Source organism: Protopterus annectens, chromosome 1.part2 (genome assembly GCF_019279795.1).
Source record: "Protopterus annectens isolate FY-2018-M chromosome 1.part2, PAN1.0, whole genome shotgun sequence".
NCBI classification, from domain to species: domain Eukaryota; kingdom Metazoa; phylum Chordata; order Ceratodontiformes; family Protopteridae; genus Protopterus; species Protopterus annectens.
The window spans coordinates 53,011,227-53,030,766 of record NC_056727.1 but is presented as its reverse complement, the minus strand read 5'-3'; positions in this window follow the sequence as shown (position 1 = coordinate 53,030,766).

Below are 19,540 nucleotides of genomic sequence, written 5' to 3'. Positions count from 1 at the left end.
ATATCTATTTAATTAGTGTTCTACTTGAATTTCTCATCAAGAATTACAATTTACAAATCTGTCTTATTTTTCTACTTGAAGCAGTAGCAGAAGCAGACCATGAAGACATTTTCTCATGAGTCCTTTACTTTAAAGAAATAAAGATGAAATTCCAAGGTGAACTCATTTTACAATCTCACTAAGAAACAAATAACCTTATTAATTAAACAGTTGTCAATATTCAGTAAAATATCAGCTGTATAATAGTCAGCTATACAAAACTAATGTGTGAAGGATTAAAGGTAGTTTATGTTATAAATTCCTGCCTTAACCAGATGTGTAGCATACAGAATATCATTTAGGATTTGCGTTTCTTAGGAACCTTTGTCTGCAAATGTGTAATTCAAACAATTCTTGGCAGAATGAATGACATCTAAACTACTTTATTATGCTAATTTATGTGCAATTTTACTATAGGTTTCTCAGTTCTTCCCCGTCATCAAGGCAACTCCCACAATACATCAACAGGCACTCGCAAGACTGTCTGTGATGCCAATTTTATGAGTTATAGAACCATGGCTTAAAGTTTTGCTGGGAATAAATCAACTGTTCATCATAGAAAATTAGTACACATGCCCACATAATTTAGTAGTGCAGTTAAATAACTACTTGCATGTTGGTGTAAGAATTTTGGCTAATTACCAGCATCGTTGCCACTTTACTGAATGTTGAACCCCACTTACCAAAGATTAGAAAGCACTAAAGGGTGAGGAGAGTAATCAGTCATTTACTAACTACTGTATTCACTATTTATTTGGTTTCTACTTAATTCAATTGAACATGTCTAGGCAGTGTGAGCAGAGGAAAATAACAACACTGCACAGTACAGGGTTTACTAAGTTATCTAATAAAGCAATGTGCACCTTATAATCAAATAAGCAGGAGTTATAAGTACAAGGTAATAAGTCCCTTTTTGGCTTCTGAAATTAGAAGATTTTGGTTACCAGGTTAATGAAGTATTCAGTATAATATGTCTAAAACCTGTCTTAATTTTACTTATTATGTGCACAGAAGTATGTCACAACTGCAGCTGATGTGTGCATCTCACACATATTTTCCTATTTACACTTGCAACGCTGTAACAGATGCTTACAAAACTATCAGACATGTCATTTTACTGGATCACCATAGCATAGTGTATCTTATAGCCTCGGTAGGAATAATTCAGAAGTAAGAAAGGACTGTGTTTATTTCAAGTGTAACAATGTAGTCTGTAATGCTTCTATTACTTTTTCAATTGGATGTTATTCAATGTTACTGTAAATTCTTCTTTTTTGTTACCTACATGAAAAACACCTACTCTCTCATTAATTTCACACCTATTCTTTTTATTTATTTAAAGGAAGTCAGGGTTTGCAGATTTTAACAATCCAAAGGCCATGATAAATGAACTTAAAATATACTGCTTGTGCAACTGATATCACACTACAAGCGCTACCTTAACAACAGACAAGCAGGGGATTCCTTAACTGAATATTTCCACCTTAAATCTTTCATAGTAGACAAGGGAAGCTCTAACTAGTGCATAAGAATGTTTCAGATAACAGCCTTGTCAGAACCCAGTAACGGAACTCTGTTTATAGTGACTCTGTTCTTTCCACATTTAAAAATATGGATAGCTATGTTACTTTTAAAATGAGAATTTGAAGTGTAGTGAAGTCAGTAAGCCACAGAAACTATGATTAAAAATTTTCAATTCCTATTATGCAACAATTAGGTGAACTAAATATACTATTAATAAAAAGGGAGATGAGAAAAAACATTTGTGTATATGTTGTCTCTGTTCTTCCTTTACATATAACTAATTATACTAAAGTGAAAGATAACATTTGAATCTGGTTTTCCTCACTGCCTATGAATGAGATGTAACTATATTTTTAGAAGTCACTCCAAGTTATAAAACCATTTAGCATTATCAGACACAGCCACTAGACTTGTGATGAGTATGTTACATAAAGTATACGTTTAAGAAAGTGTATATGTCTCAGAGTATAATAAGCAATATAATAGATAAAATACATACATTTTGAGGTAAAGTCCAGAAGTCTATATCTTTGTTGATTCTTTGAGAGATTTGGAGGACTGTGTAGTTTTAGAATCAGTTCTTTGTTTCTTTTTCCTTACATCAGACCAAGTATTTTTCTCTAGAGATCTTTTCAAGTTGGTGGAAACAGTCCAGTCCATTTCTTCAGGAATTGTGATGATATTATTATTATTGATGAAGGTAGAAGCTTCTTCAATGTTGTTAAAGGTTCTCAAGTCATTTGAATAGAAAATTCTGATTCTAGCAGGATATACCATCTGCGCTTTTATTTTATTTTGTTTGAGAAGTTTCACTAATGGCCAAGTTTTTTTGCCTTGGTCCTAACACTTTTGCAGAATAATCAGTAAAATCTGATCTGACTCTGTTTATATGTTATGGCACTTTTTCTCCAGGCTGTTTTTAAAATGAGCTCCTTATCCAAGGACAGGAACTTTACCACAATTGATCTTGGTGGTGCATTAGGTCAAGAGGGTATAGATTTTCCTATGGTTCTGTGAGCTCTTTTTATTCCATTTGATAATCCCGCTTTGAAATCAAGCACTTCAAGAAGCCAGGAATTCAAAAAGGTGATGATGTCTTCTCCCTCAGTTTTTTCTGGAAGGCCAAACATTTTTATATTAGTTCTCCTCTCCCTATTCTCTAAATCATTCACTTTATTAAGTAGCTAGTTATTTTGAAGTAAGAATTCTGTCTGATTTTCTTCTTCTTTGAGTCTTCCATCTATGTCATTTAGTGATGTCTCCATATCAAGAAATTTACTTTGTTGTTGTTGCAGTATTTCTTTTAGTAAATATATTTGCTTTTGGCAGTTTTCCTTGAGACTTTCCAAATTATCAGTGAATATACATTTTCGACGACAGTTCGTGTAATCTGGAAGACATCAGTTGTATCTCCTTCTTCATAGTGGTTTCTGAGAGAGAATTCTTTAAACTGGCTATTACCAAACAGCTGTGTTGTTCTCCAAAATATTTTGACAGGAAAAACTCAGTAATATTTCTTGAAATTTGCTGGAGTTGTAGTTGTTAAGTTCCTTAATAGCTTTTTTTCTATTTCTGCTTAATGAAAATATTTTTTCCCTGTTTTCTAGTACTGTTTTGTGAAGCTCTAAAAATGCTGCTTATCTGTCTGCCATCTAGGCTCCATCCCCTCATTTTGTTGTTTTTGTTTGTTAAAGTTTCCCTACTTGTATACACCGGTGGTGTAGAGTATGTGGGAAAAACCAGAGGGAGAGTTGTTTGCATAGTTAGTGTTCTGGGCTGAGCTGGTCTGACCCCTGTGTAATTGGCTGATTCTGATACATGTCACCTGCCAGCTATGCTAGTTCTCCTTGATTACCTTCCTACTGCTGTTTTCCCTTCCCATTGCCTTCCTGTTTAAGCCCGTGTGTGCGCAGTGCAAACACAGTGCTCAAATGTGCACAGAGCTGCTATTTCCTGGTTTACTTTTTTGTTATTTTTTTCCTTTAAAACCCGGTGTGCAGCATGCACACCCACTTAGGCAATGTAAAGAGTGCTAGGCAGCCTCAGACACACCCCCTTGCTTAGCTCTGCTAAGCTAAGGGCAAATCCAAGCCACAAGGGCTCCAATCCGCTTACAGTATGCCTGACACACACCTATATGATGTTAGCTAACTCCTAGGCTTGCACCAAGCTATTCCTGCACTTACACTGTTGGGTGCTGATGAGCATTGAGGGGAAATCTGGGAATCAGTATCATTCCTCTCATTTGTATAAGATTGCCTGTTAATGCATGGTTACAGGTCCCACACTGAGCCTCCCCCCTTAGCAACCACTAATAACTGACCATGTTGTCTTCTGCCTGCCATTGAGTATAATGGCAAAATAGTGATTTTGGTTTGAATGTTTATTTCAGGTTTTTTTTTTTTAATTTTTTTGCCCAATCCCATTTGCGCTCCACAGCCCTATGGTTAAACAGCCGAAATCGGCTAAAAAAATAAAAGTTATTTTTTTCTTTTTTTAAACTGTTTTCCATGCCAATGGCCATATATTTGGTCATTGGCATGCTTTACACATTATATACACCCTTTATTTGGAGCTGTCATGGCTCCATTTTGTAGTTTGCAGAAATGTACTCAGTTACTAACCGAGTACATTTCTGCAGATTACACTAGTCCTACTCGGCCGGCTGGCAGCTTCATTCATGGTTTTCACCTGCAAATGGGATAATTTGCATACAGAAGCTGCGTCCATGCAGAAATACTGCAGGAGCGCTTGTGTATATCCCTGCAGCTTATTCCTGGATCACATGGCAGACGTATTGGCTCCTGGAGCTCCTGCACTGTTCTTGCACACTGTGCATGGTTTCCCGAATCCGGGGGTAAGTTTTTTGCATTACAGTCCTGTAAGGTCTTTACACATAAAATGGGGTATTTTTCAAAAACTGCTCTGTCACGTTCCTATGTTCCTGAAAAATAATCAGATGCTGTTCTAACTGAGTTTAACTCTAGCCAAACACCATTCCTATTCTGGTAATAATTTTGTCTTAAAAAAAATGATCCTATGCAAGATATATAAAAAACTATTAAATCTGCATGATTTCGAAAATCTCTATCTATGTAAGGTTTCATCTGATGTTGTAAGAGAATTGCATATTTTTTTATACAGACTATAACTACCTGAAGGTTATCTGTCGCCAAACGAGTCCATAATATTTTACAGACTGAAAATATGGTTTCCTAGAATCTCGCTTTTTCCATCATAAAAAATGCTACATGACAAAAAATGTAATTTATTCCTGTAATACAGTTCTTTAATTTATAACCATATTATTCAGTACACTCGAATGTAATGAATTTGCGCTAAGTAAATCTAAACATTTTTTACATTAACATTTTCTACATTCTTGCCCTTTCGATTTTTCTTGTGTGTGTGTTCTTTTAGTGGAACTAGAATACACTAAAATATTTATTATTCTCCATCTTACGCTCTTCATAAGTGGCAACTGAAATTAAATCCCTTCCTGGATCTAATACATTAATAAGGGATAACTATTTTTTAAATTAAAGTAACTATTCCAGAGCACAAGCTAGTAACAATGACAACTGTCTTGTGCCATTTAAATATGCATCTCAACAAGTTTTTCTGTTAAAGAAACTCTTTTGATGTCTTGCAACAAAGAAACATCAAAATACATTTTTGTTCATTGGGCCCTGCCTCATCTCTGAATGGTATTAATCTAACTCTTTATCTTGTGTCTTAAAAAATGTTCATGTTTTGGGGCTGTCACTCCCTTTAAACCATCTTTTCCTCTTTTTTCAATTTTTAAACATGTTTTGATGCCAATCCGTCTTTACCACTTTCATTAACAGTGCTTTCATCATCTGAATTTGGATCCACATTTAATTTTGACACAGAGTTTCTAAGCTATTTTCCATGTCCCTAAATCATTATAAACTACAGGTAGTGGTATTCAACATTTCATGTGGTAGTCCACACTGGCAGTGGATGTATCATGTTAGCACAGGCACACACCTCATTCACCCTCACCGCATACACACACACTCACACACACACACACACACACACACACACACACACACACACACGTACCACAGATCCCATACTTGTCCCTATATTATGAGAAAATCCCCAATATCTCTTATTACTAACATCCTTCACACCTTAGTGCAAATCGCCTCCAACCTAGCCCTTTGTGGAGATGTACACCCCAACCTTGGTCCTAAAACTCCCATCAACTACCCAACAACACAAACCCTCAAACACACCATAGATCACCTCCCCAGAAAATCCTCTGACCTGCTTCTGCTTAATATAAACATTCGGAGTATCACAAACAAAATCCCAGACCTACATGCACACCTTTCCCTCTACTCTCCTGACATTGTTTTGCTCACTGAAATATGGCTAAAACCAGAAACAACTAAGAGCAAAATAGTTCCTTCTGGCTATAAACTGCTGCATAAAGATATAACTAATAAAAGGGGTGGTGGCATTGCTATTTTATTTAAGGATCATTTAAACATATACATAATGGTCCTTCCACTACCTACATTAGCAGCAGCAGAAGTCATATGTGCTAAACTATATTTGAATACTAATAAAGCTATAAACCTAACTGGCTGCTACTTTCCATCAGGTAACAATATAGACATAGCGGAAAATCTAGTTCACTGGGTCTCTAGTACATTACCTAAAGAAACCATAATACTAGGGGATCTCAATATTGACTGCCTAACATGTAACTCCTCCAAACCTACTAACTTCATAAACCTCCATGGGTTTACTCAACTTATCCAAGACCCAACCAAAGTCAATAAAACTACAAAGGGAAAATCAATACTTGACTTGATATTGTCAAATAGACCGGATAAAATTAGCAATTCAGGCTGTCTCCCAGACAGACTGAGTGACCACCTACCAACCTATCTAATCAGACATTAATCCTGTCTAGCAAAACCAACTATCTTTCAATGCATACATAGTAAAAAATCATTTAATCCCAACAACTTTACTGCCGCTCTAGCAAGCTGTAACTGGTACCCCTTGAGAACACTTAATCTAGATGGCACTGTATCCTACTTTAACACAACATTCCTCACAATACTAGATCACCATGCATCCCCAAGAGACATATGAATTAAATCAAATTATGCCCCATGGTTATCCAAAGAGACTAGATTGCTACTACATAATAGGGACAAAGCCTGAGCAAACTGGAACAAAACAGGTAGCCCCACTGACAGAGAAAAATATCTTGAACTTAGAAATAAGGTAAAGAAAATGATTAAGGGAGACAAAACAAACTACTCCCACAACACACAGAACAGATATCATACCAATCCTAAACCATTTTGGGCAAACATCAACAAATTACTACACTCAGGCAATGCTAGCACACTCACACCAGCAAACAATGACCAGAAACAATAGAAATCATGTCAAGTTCCTGAGAGACTCCACCAGGGCCACTATTGCAAATAACTATCTCATCTCCACTCTTTTATACGGCGCACCAATATTCACCAATCTCAGAAAATCCAACCTTTCCAGACTCCAAACATGTTATAATAAAATTGCCAAATTTGCAACCAATACCCCTCACAGAACATACCACTGCATTCCCCTTAAAACACTTGATTGGCTGGAACTTCCCAACCTTATTCTTTATAATCAACTTACACTAACCCACAAACTAATTCTCCACCCGGAGAAAACCCCTGATCTACAAAACCTACTTCACCAAAGCAACAAACCTAGAGTCCTGCGATCCAATCATAAACTCATATTAGATGTGACTAAAGCCATTAATTCTGCAGGTATTTCCCTGTATAGCAACACTGTTGCCAAACAGTGGAACAACCTTCCTACCAACATCACAGCCGCAATTTCCTCTGCCTCATTTAAAAAGGCCTTAATATCCCACCTACAGCAATCTTGGTTCTGTAACTGTGACAACCCTGATTAATCTCTTATATTAACTTCTGCTCTATAAAGACTACCCTGTCTCAAAATACTCTACTTCTCCTTCTAAAATACCTTTTCCCTCTCTATCCTACTTTAATTCTCCCTACTTCCATCTTTTCTACTCTACTGTGAAATTCATAGCCTAAAACTCACCTCAGCAACATGGCTCTGCTATTCCTGAAACCCTGGTTAATCATAATAGTACCTATTTCTTTCTACCGACTTCCTCTCTCTCAGCTTATTAGTTCCCCACAAACATTCTTCTTCCTTCTCCACTCTTCTTTCATCTACCCTCGCCCTCCTACTATACCTCTTTATACTTCCTCCTCATCTTTTCATTCCTGTAATCTATATAGTACACTAAATATGTTATTATTCATAATTTTAAAACTTATACAAACTGCTATGTCAAAAACAAAATACTGTATGTACATGTAGCTAGCTCACTCACTGTTAAAAACTATGTATTTATGTATGTATGTTACTATGTATTCCAAAGTGCATTATGTAAACATAACTGATTGATGGTTTACCTTTACAACGCTGAATCACAGTGGTGCAATTGCTCATATGAGTGAATCGTAACCACGAAAATCAAAACAGCGACAGTTTTACAAGTTCAAAAATCAGCAAATCAAAAAGCAGATTAGCTGATTTTCGAACATAAATGTCGAAAAATGAATGTAATGAAGTGTAAAGCAGGGGTCAAGCCCACCTGTACCCCCTATGTGTGGGGCTGTGCCCCCACCCCCCACTTTAATATTCTAACTCCAAGATCGCACTACAGTGGGGAAAGGGACCATTTTCCGATCCCCACTATAGTGCAATCTGCCCCAAAATGCTGAATCTGCAATGAGTGAATGTCAATGTGCATTTGTTCAGAGCACATTCGAACCTTTTTCCATTTGGCGTTTGCAACCTTTGCAGATGGCCTTTCAGACAATTGCTGTTTGCCCTTGTGCAAAACGCACACATGAAGTTAAACCCTGACTGATACTATACCTACTGTGTGTACTGGAGCTTTCCTCCCCGGGCCGCCACTGAAAAAGGACCTGTGTCCATTCGGACTTTTCCGGAAAACAAATGTAAAATAAATAATAAATAAAAATAAAGAAAATCCCATTTTTTCCTGTCCTGGCAAGTCATGGATGATGATAGTTATTAGTGGAAGATATTAGAATTTCGCACTTCACATCCTTTAGTAAATCCACGATAGTGAATAAGTTGTTAATCTAGCGACTTTCTAAAATTGTAAGATGAACAATTTAAATTTGTACCTGGTTCTGTATTGTTGCCCCACCATTTATTTTGGCTTTGTGTAGATTTCTTGTACTATGAATTTAAGGGGTATACTTTATGTTCCCAATGTCTCACTCTCATAATTAGTGAACTGTTGGAGGCATTGAATAATGCCTGAGATCATTATTATATGTTAAAAAAGATTTCTGCACTTAAAGTGCAGTGAGTTAATATTGATGTTTCCCATGGTAAGAGTGTGGGGTTCAAAGCCATTTTCCACTGTTTATTATTTACTTTTATTGTTAGTTTGTTTTTGTAAAATCTGTGTTATTATTGACATTGCATCCCTGTTGTTGAGTAGTAGCACAGAGAACTAATATCCAAATTGAGAGGGTAAAAGGTTGGTATTCTTTTTTTGTGTCTTAAAGGCACACTATTTATAGTATTCATAGTATTTAGTAGTTCCCTGCTCCACATTGTTTCTTTTTTGATAACTCCCTCCCTCCAATGGAACTATGGAAGTTTAAACAGTAGCTTCCAATGGGCGGAGCCTAAGCTTTTTGATAGAATCAAATTATATCCTCACATGGATGGATTTCAAACGAATGTTCAAATATCTGGACTCATAGGGTCTACTAAAGAATTGTAAATGGCAAACTCTTCATCACAAACTATTTTTTAAGTTATAGTATTCTTTAGGTTCTAGGTTTTGAACTTGATTTTATAAGTCAGAGTGAATACAGTCCCCTGGATTCACTATCGTTCTTAGCAGGACTTGCTTAGGAGCAGGATGGCAGTGCACCATGCATATTAATGAAAGCGTGCTGCCTGAGCTCCTACACTTACACGAAGCATATAAGAGTGTAGGGGGTGTGTCTGAAAGCAGAGCTTTCAGAATATACATGCCCCTGCAATGAAGAATAGCAGAGTAGTAATAAAAGAATGAGCGAGACCGCTCATAGGTGTTCGCATACCACAAACAACATCCCCCCACGTGTACAAGAGCAATAGTTAAAACAACAAATATAAAGATTTTTTTTTGTATGAAACAGATTAAATTTAACCGTAGGTGCAGTTTACTCATCGCTTAGCTTCGGTTAATGCAGCTTAAATGGCATAAGAGTATAAAAAGCAAGATATATGCAAATGAAAGAGTACAGAAATAGTGTAGTCGGCAAAACATTTGCCTTACGAGCAGTCATTCCCTTTTCGAGTCCCACTCCAGCACATTCCATTTTCCATGTCAAATCACTTTATGACCAATATTTTTAGTTGCATAACCTACTAAATAACATATATTTGTGAACTGGAGTACTGCATTAAATGCAGATTTGAGACGTCATTGTCATAATGTTGCAAAGTCCACAGATAATCACAAGTGCCCCATATAATATATGTACACAGAAATCAGGGATACAAATGGAAGGTAAAATGTGTAATGAATGATAACTCTAGTTTCCAAATCCACCAGCTTCCCAAGAACCATTAGACATTACTGTCTAAATTAGTGTGGTAAGTGGGAATAAGCACTAGTAAGCAATTGTAAGCACTACTAAGCAGTAGTAAGCAGGAGTAAGCATATGTAAGCAATAGTAAGTGAGTTTAAGCCTGCTTGCATGGGGGTAAGCAATGTGCACACAGGTTAAGCAATATTGAAGCTAACACTCTGTAAGCATTTTTAACTGGAGGTTAGCATTGCTTACCCTCCTGCAAACCCGCTTACAATTGCTTAAAAGTGCCTTAATCACTCTGTATGCAACAGCTGCTGTCCTGGCGAGGCGAGAAACAAAATAAATATACTTTGCAGGTCTTGAACCCAGGACTCCATACACTATAGTTACAGTAGTTAACCACTAAGTCATCACAGCAATACATAAGATTGAGGTATCACCAAACAAATCCTCATTATAGGAAAATCAAACTGAACATGTGAAAGGAATCTATATACAGTCTAATGCTGTATAACCTACTACATAACATAAATATGTGAACTGGAGTACTGCAGTAAGCCCAGATGTGAGGTGTCATTGTAATAAAGTGTTGAAATCCTCTAATAAACACAAGGACCCCATACAGTGTATGTACACATGAATCAAGGATATCAAATACATATATAACATGTAATGAATAATAAATCAATGCCAAAAAGCAAATATAATGCAAATTAAATATTAAGCAATGCTAAATATTGTACAGCCCAGCTTAGTAGGTGTAAGCAATGTGTAGGCCCGCTAACTCAGTCTGCCTATTGGTATACCCCTTTAAACAATGCCAACCCTAGGTAAGCAGGTTTGCCCATAGCTTAGCCTTTTCAAAATCATTCAGTCATGGCAAAGTGCAGGAAATCGGCCTTATTTAAACCCAACAGGCGGGAATACATCTCATAACTGGTTGTAGCTTCCCCTTGTAGGCAATATGTCTGGAATGGGAGAAGGTGTGCACTTTCAGGCTCACTGCTGATGGTTCCAGGAGTCCAGAGTCATGGCAGGACTCCTTGTGAAAGACCATGAGCAGAGACTGCTGTAGAGCCTGTACAAGGGTTCCCAATATAAAGTGGAAGCCTGGGATTATCTCACCCATGACCTTGCCAGTGCCACTGGCATACCCCAAACTGGTGAACAGGTCAGGCATCACCATGCCGACCTGAAGCGGCAACAAGGGGATCTCTTGGATCAGTGGATCCAAGAGGCTCGGAGGACAGGGGAGATCCCAGCCATCTGTATGTATCAGTCCACTACCTGTTTAATAATTGCCAGCTCATGCATATTATGGATAGGTATGGCTAAATATTCCTCTTATATCCTTCACAGTGGCAAGTGAGCGGGCTACAAACCAGGAGGTCCATGGATGTCACTTGGAGTGGTTGTGATGCGAGGCAGTTTAGTAATACTCTTGCCTGCACTGTCATAGGAAATAAATCTAAAAGTAGTATTACATTAATTGCCTGTATAAAACCTGTATTGTTTAAGGCATGTACTGCTTACACCAGAGAATATAGCAAGAAGAGACTCATATAGGTTGTATGTAAATAAAAGCATAATAGCCTGATGATAAAGGTCTAACTACTGGACTGCATGTGTTTACTCTGGTATCATATGGTAATGTAGATTTGCAATCACTTAATATTACTGTTGTATTAAGCACTGTTACCCACACTGTGCAACATAAATAAAATGTGTAGGAATATCTGCATATGAGTGATGTAATCCCAAGAGGTCATATAGTACAACTGCAAGAGACATAGAAAATAGTGAAAAGACAAACAAAATCCAAATAGCACACTCAACTATGATGTGAACTGTTGCATTTTTAGCACACACAGCCATGATTCGAATACTGGGAGTGGTAGTAGGCTGCATACAAAATTATACCCCACAAATGTCCAGAATGTCCAGTAAATCGGCCCATATCTGCTGCCTGTCCCCCTGGGAAATCACTGGGATGACCCCAGACATTTAGACAGCAAATAAAGAAATACAACTGATTATCACACATCTATAAGAACAAACCTGTCACTCTAGCAACTCCCCAAAATGTTATGAGAGTAATAAGCCAAGTATGTCCCATCTACACCCCCATGTTGTCAAGCTGTGACCAGAGTGTGTACAGTAACAGAGTGAGATGTATGTGCATAATACTAATGTGGAATCTGGCAATTTGTGTGGCAACATTCAGGTTGTGCTAACAAACATTGCCCCCACAGGTCTGTCAGATATGAACACTTTGCCTAAAAATAAAAGATTAATACCCTGTACTGGTACTGTTTAGTCTGCTATTGTATGGCATTGTCATTGTTGCAGTTTCTCTGAATAATAAGCTATTACTCATCACTGTCACCCACACTGTGGTACATAATATAACTGTCTAGGAAATCCTGTATAAGAGTGTTGTAATACAAGGTCAGAATGTAAAACCACAGGAGAATTATAGACAGAAATCAGATAAAAGATATACAGCAATATCTATATAGAACAAACAACTGTGATGGATAGTGTTTTATTTTTAGCAGACACAGCCATGGTCCGTATCCTGGGATTAGTAGTAGGCTGCATACAGAATCATACCCCACAACTGTACAAATATGTCCAGAATGTCCAGTATATTGGCCCATATGCCTGCCACCCTGTCCCCCTGGGAAATCAGTGGGATGATGCCAGATGTTTAGGCAGCATGGAAGAAATCAACTGATTGTCAGACATCTATGAGAACAAACATGTCACTCTAGCAACTCCCCAAAATGTTATGAGAGTAATAAGCCAAGTATGTCCCATCTACACCCCCATGTTGTCAAGCTGTGACCGGAGCATGTACAGTAACAGAGTGAGATGTATGTGCATAATACTAATGTATAATCTGGCAATTTGTGTGGCAACATTCAGGTAGTGCTAACAAACATTGCTCCCACAGGACTGTCAGATACGAACACTTTGCCTAGAAATAAAAGATTGATACGCTGTATTGGTACTGTTTACTCTGGTATTGTATGGCATTGTGAGTGTTGCAGTTGCTCTGAATAATAAGGTATCACTCATCACTGTCACCCACACTGTGGTACATCATATAACTGTTTAGGAAATTCTGTATAAGGGTGTTCTAATTCACTAAAGGTTTAAGAGGGCAATAGTCAAAATATGTCCCGGTTCACCTGCATGCGGTCAAGACATGCCCAGAGTCTGTGCAAAAAGAGATGGACAAATATGCGCATAACATCAACCTGAAATCCGGGCATGATTTAGTGTTAACAAACAATTCCTCCACAGGTATACCAGGTAAGAGGTGTATACTGCAGGTAAAACCACTTCATGTATATAGTTGTCGACAGCCATACCACTGTCCAAAGTAAGGCAATAGGGTAGTGTACTAATACTTGCAAGGTATAGATAACAGCACTGTCTAAGAAAGTAATGCGAACTACAGGAATATACTAGTTGTTAATTGAAATCTTTCTCTCCACCCCACCATATCTGCAACAATAAACTTAATACCCAACTCAATTGGTATGTGCTGACTTAACTGTAATGTTGGGACATATGTACTATTGTTCGATAATTATTTAAATCTGTTTCTATGCATGTGCTATGATGAAATACTCCCACCTTGGTGGAATGCTGCCATCAATGTACCTGCATGTTGTTGTAATTACAACTGTAGTCCCATATATGCATGTGTTCTGTTTTCTATGCAGCTGTTCCATATCTGGTGTCTGGGTTAATGGGAATAACTATGCATTCTGTTATACATAATCCTGATATGTGTTGACTATTACTAATCCACATATGTTGATAAAACATAAACACCATAGCATGTATGGGAATGCGGTTCCCAGTGGATCCACCTGTCCCACCTCAGCTGTTCATGGCAGTGGGCACAAGCACATCTGGGGCCCAACCCGCAACCTCCTCGACCGTTGGTCCTGCACCACCTTCAGGAGGAACCGCCTCAGGGGATGGGGCTCAACCCCCTGGGAGCAGGAGTGGACGGGAACCTGTCACCTATCACCAGGTCCGGGTCATGGTGCGTAACGAGCTCAACTGGGAATTTGGAGATCTACTATTCCAGCTGGAGGGCTGCGTGTCGCGACTAGAGGGTTGGCCTGGCTCTACAAATCAGCCTCCAGCACAGCCACCTTCGGGGCTGTGAAGGTGCAGTGGTGACTGACCATGGGTGGAGACCTCAGTCCCACTGTTTCCAGTAGGTGGCTCATGGGCTTCCAATTTCCTAACACCCCTCCCCATCAAGGTGTTTTCCCCCGATGTGTCATATACTGCCCCTGTATGCATCTTGTTTGTCTTGTCTTTTAGCCTACCCAACCTACCTCCACAAATATACCTACTATCCCTACCCAACATCCCACTCTCACCTGAAAAAAAAAAAAAAGGCAATCTGTTCCCCCCAAAAAACCTGGCCAAAACATAGCTGTCCATTTTGCACATGTGTCTACTGGAGACATGTAATTTGGTCTAATATGTTGTGATGCCAGTTAGACCAGATTATGTGTCCACTGGACACATGTAATCTGGTCTAACTGGCATCACAACATATTATTGTTGTCCTCACCCCTCTCTCAGGGGTCTGAGTTTCCAAATCTATCCCCAAATTCAGTGTATATGCACAGCTGTTGCTACAGAAGAAATGGGCAGCTATGGACCTTCCCTACACCCTTCCTGCACATCCCTAGCTATTTTCCCTACTACCCTTCCCTCTTTGTGCTCCTTTTTCACCACTTTCCTATCAACCCTTTTTTCTTTTCTTTTAAAGAAATTAGCACGGGGGTAAGCGGGAGTAAGCACTTTTAAGCAGCAGTAAGCAGGTTTAAGCCTGTTTGTGTTGGGGTAAGCAGTGCCTACACAGGTTAAGCAAATTAGAAGCTAACTGAGTACAAGAAACTGTAACTGGAAGTTATCGGTGCTTACCTCAGCACAAACCCATGCAAACCCGCTTACAACTGTTTAAAAGTGCCTTAATCAGTCTGTATCCAACAGTCCTTGTTCTGCCAGGCAACAAAATAAACAGTCTCTACAAGCTTGAACCCAGGACCCGGCACACCATAGCCAAAATAATTTATCACTAAGCAATGTCAAATATGCATATCCCTGATGTTCTCACAAACATATCATCCAGCACAGTCATTCAGCAGTACAGGAAATATATTTATTCATGTAGATGTATGTGTGTGTGTACATATATTTATATCTAAATAGATACATACATATCTATCTATATATATATATATATATATATATATATATATATATATATATATATATATATATATATATGTATATATATATATACATATATGTAAAACTACTCAAAAGTGGTGCCACAGTAGTTACCAGAGCTGCTACGTATTGTCAATGCGAACAGTTCTTTCAGCTTGTTCTCTTTAAACAAGCTCACGAAGTTTCAAGAAACAAAAGATAGACAAGTCAAACTTCAACTCCACAGAATTCAACTCCACGAAAATAGGAGCTGCAGAATTTCCAAGTGTTACAAACAAAGGAAGAACGAGTAGAAAAGTTCTTGTAATCCAAATAACAGCTTTATTGTAGTTTATTGTTAGCGCTTTCACCGACAGGCTTCATCAGACAATAAAAACATTAAAATCTTCCCATTTAAATAATACATCACATACTCTACAAACCAATCACATCATACTATGGGGTTAATTAATTAATTACATCACTTCCCTTAGCTTCATTGAATACACTAACAATAACTGTCAGTTACTAAAACCATTCATAAAACATCTATAAAATATATATATGTATGAAAATAAAATATGTGCATATATACAAAACATGTATATATATATATATATATATATATATATATATATATATATATATAATTGATATGACACAATGAATTAACTATTTTATAAACATTTATTTAGCCTTTAATGTCTGAATTATTAGGAAATTATCTAATTCAAACATTCACTATCTGATAGACAATTTCCTCTTTTTCAATACAGGCTTCAAAGGAACCTTATCGTTTAGGCCAGGTATGACATCAGCCCTGAGTCGTACAATCCAATTTAATTCACATTCTTCTGTAAAGTTACATATATCTCCACCTATCTTTGTAACTTTAACCTGTTGTAACACCATAAAACTAAAAGTGTGTGATGGATCCTCCATACTTATATGTTTTGCAAGTGCATTATGTACATAACCTGTCCGTATATTATATATGTGGTCTCTAATTCGCTCACGCAATTTCCTATTGGTCTTGCCAATATAGAATGCGTGGCACTTAGTGCACTTAGCAAGATACACTTTATTCTCGCTTTGACAACTAGTATGTGTATTAAAAATAAACTCCTTTTTAGTTATGGGATGTACAAACTCACATTCTGTATTAATATATCTGCATTGTCCACAATCACCACATGGTAAGGTATTGGTAGGTACCCTTTCTATCTCCACCTCATTCTTAACTAAAGGACGATAACATAACAGACGTTTTAGATTTTTCTTATTCTTAAAGGAATAAGATGGGGAGGGCCCCACTATACTAGCTATTTTCTCATCTAACAGCAACGTATCCCAATGCTTAGTTATAATTCCTTTTACAACATTAATATCTGCTGTGTAATATAGTGGAACTCTTAGAAATTCATTTCCATTTTCTCCTTGTCTCACCTCATTCGTACTGCCCTCATTTGAAAAATAAGGCTTAGCCTTTGTAGTCCTCAATTCATTCATAGAATCAAATACTCTATTTAATTCTCCTCTGTCATATTTACGTTGTTCAAATCTAGCATATAAATTATCTAGTTCACTTTTATAATTCCTTTCCAGAGGATTCAATCTTGAGGCTCTCATGCACTGGCCTTTAATAATATTATCAAAGACAAACCGTGGGTGCATGCTATCCCGATGTAGTATATTATTTCGATAGCATTTCTTCCTATGAATTGAAGTGTTAAGTAACCCATTTGGTAGCCTTTCTATTTGAACATCTAAAAAAGGGATGCTCAATCTAGAATAACTAGCTGTAAATTCTAAATAAGTGGTTAATGAATTTATCTTCTCTATAAAATATACTAATTCTTGTTCACTACCTCCCCAAATAAAAAGCACATCATCTACAAAACGTCTGTAGAATAAAACATAACGTCCATACTCATCCAACTTAAATAAACTTTCCTCCTCCCATGAAGCCATTACTAGGTTGGCGTAGCTATTGGCACACGAAGTGCCCATAGCTACGCCATCCCTTTGCATGAACATCTCATCTCCAAACAAAAAAACATTATTCTGTAATATTATTTCCAGGAAGAAGGTGGTAAGATCTATAATCCTCATATTAAGCTCAGATTTATTAACTAAATAAGAATGTACTTTATAAATGCCTTCATCATTGGGTATCATGGTGAATAAACTCTTCACATCTAATGTCACCATGATGAAGGCTTCATTTTCATCTCTATTTCTCCTATTGTCATACAAGTCAATGAGAAATTGTTTTGTATCCCTTAAAATAAACTTATTAGCCTCCACAAAAGGTCTCAGGGTGGTTTCAACATACAATGAAAAGGGCTCTGTAACCCAACCACTTCCCGAGACAATCGGACGCATCGGAGGATTCTCTCTTGACTTATGAATTTTTGGTAGGCCTTGTATTATTGGTATCAATGGATAATCTACCTTTAAAAATTTAAACAATTCTAAATCTATATCAAAATTCTGTAGAAGTTCAGTAAGTACCCTTTGTATAGAGTAAACCTTACTTCTAACTTCATCCTCACAAACCTGTACATAAAATTTCTCCTCATTCAGCATATGTCTCATACTTAGAACATAATCAGCACTGTCCATTAACACTATTGGCCCTCCCTTATCTGCAGGTATAATGGCCAATGATGTATCATTAATTAAATCAGTTAAAGATTGTTTTTGTGTATAACTAAGGTTATACCTCCTAGGCCTGTGTTGACTTTTTGATTTCATCTCATGTATATCTTTTTCAACAAGTCTCGAAAAAGTATCTATAAGGGGGTGCAAAATAGGTGTATAAACGCTCTTAGACTTCAACTTAGGATAATCAACATTTGTTATATTACCAAAATCAAGTTTTAACTGTGTATTTCGAGCAAACATTTTAATGTCTAAAATCAAATCAGTTAACTTACTACTTCAAGTGGGAATAAATGTAAGTCCTTTATTTAAGATTGATTCTTCTTCCTTTGTCAATATTTTACTCGAAAGATTTACCACTAGTGTTTCTCCATCTGTTCCCACATTTTCTTCAGAGTCGGGCCAGTGAAGTCTCCATCTGAGCCCTTTCTCTTCTGCCTCCCCCTGCTGAATGACCTGTTCCTCCTGTACTGTGACTGTTGTACAATAGGAAAAGGTGTTTCAAAGTTGTGAGTAAATTTATTCCCCATGCTGTGGGCATTCTCAACTCTAACAGAATTCTTACTCCTAACTACTGGATGTTCCTGTGAGTTAGTGGATATATTATTTGTATCAACAGTTCCTTCATCCCCCTGCAATATATTCATATCATGTCCTTCTTGATTAATATTTTCTGATGATAAATTTCGTAATTCACTCCGAATAGCTGTGTTAATCCCACTACTACATGCTATAGTGGCCTCTGATCGTATATTAACACTGCCCTGAGAAATTTGCATCATATTATTTCTGTTCAACTTATTTATACCCCCACGAGTATGTTCAGTAACAGTATTTGACTCATTATTCACAACATTAAATTTCGGCCAAGTGAAAACATTACCTAAAGAAAAATCCTTAGAATCTCTAATTATTTTTCCTTTCTTTTGTTCAATCAACTTTTTTTCGTATACATGCACATTATCTAACATTTTCTCTAATTCAATTTCAACAATGTCCAATGGATATTTTAAAAGCATTCGTTCCTGTTGCTTAACAATTTCACGTTTAATGTTCGTTTCTTCTTCTGTGAAATATTCATTCATCAATCTCATATAACTAAAACTTAACTCTAAGTTAAGTTGTTGCCATTTAGTTAATAATCTTGGATAAACATTGCCCATAGTGGGCATTTTGAGTATGCGTAGGCCTCTCGGCACTATTTTTCTTTTTATGCATACCTCAAAATGTTGGCGTTGAAGTTGCCAACGCTTCAGTTTTAGGAAGTCCAGTTCCAACTTGTTTATATCTCCCAACAACTCCATCGCATCTGCTACCCTCGCGTCGCGTTCACCATCAGTAACTGCTGGTTCAAACGACATCAAGGTGTTCGTCGCTCCGGATACGCACTGATGGAAGCACTCCCACTT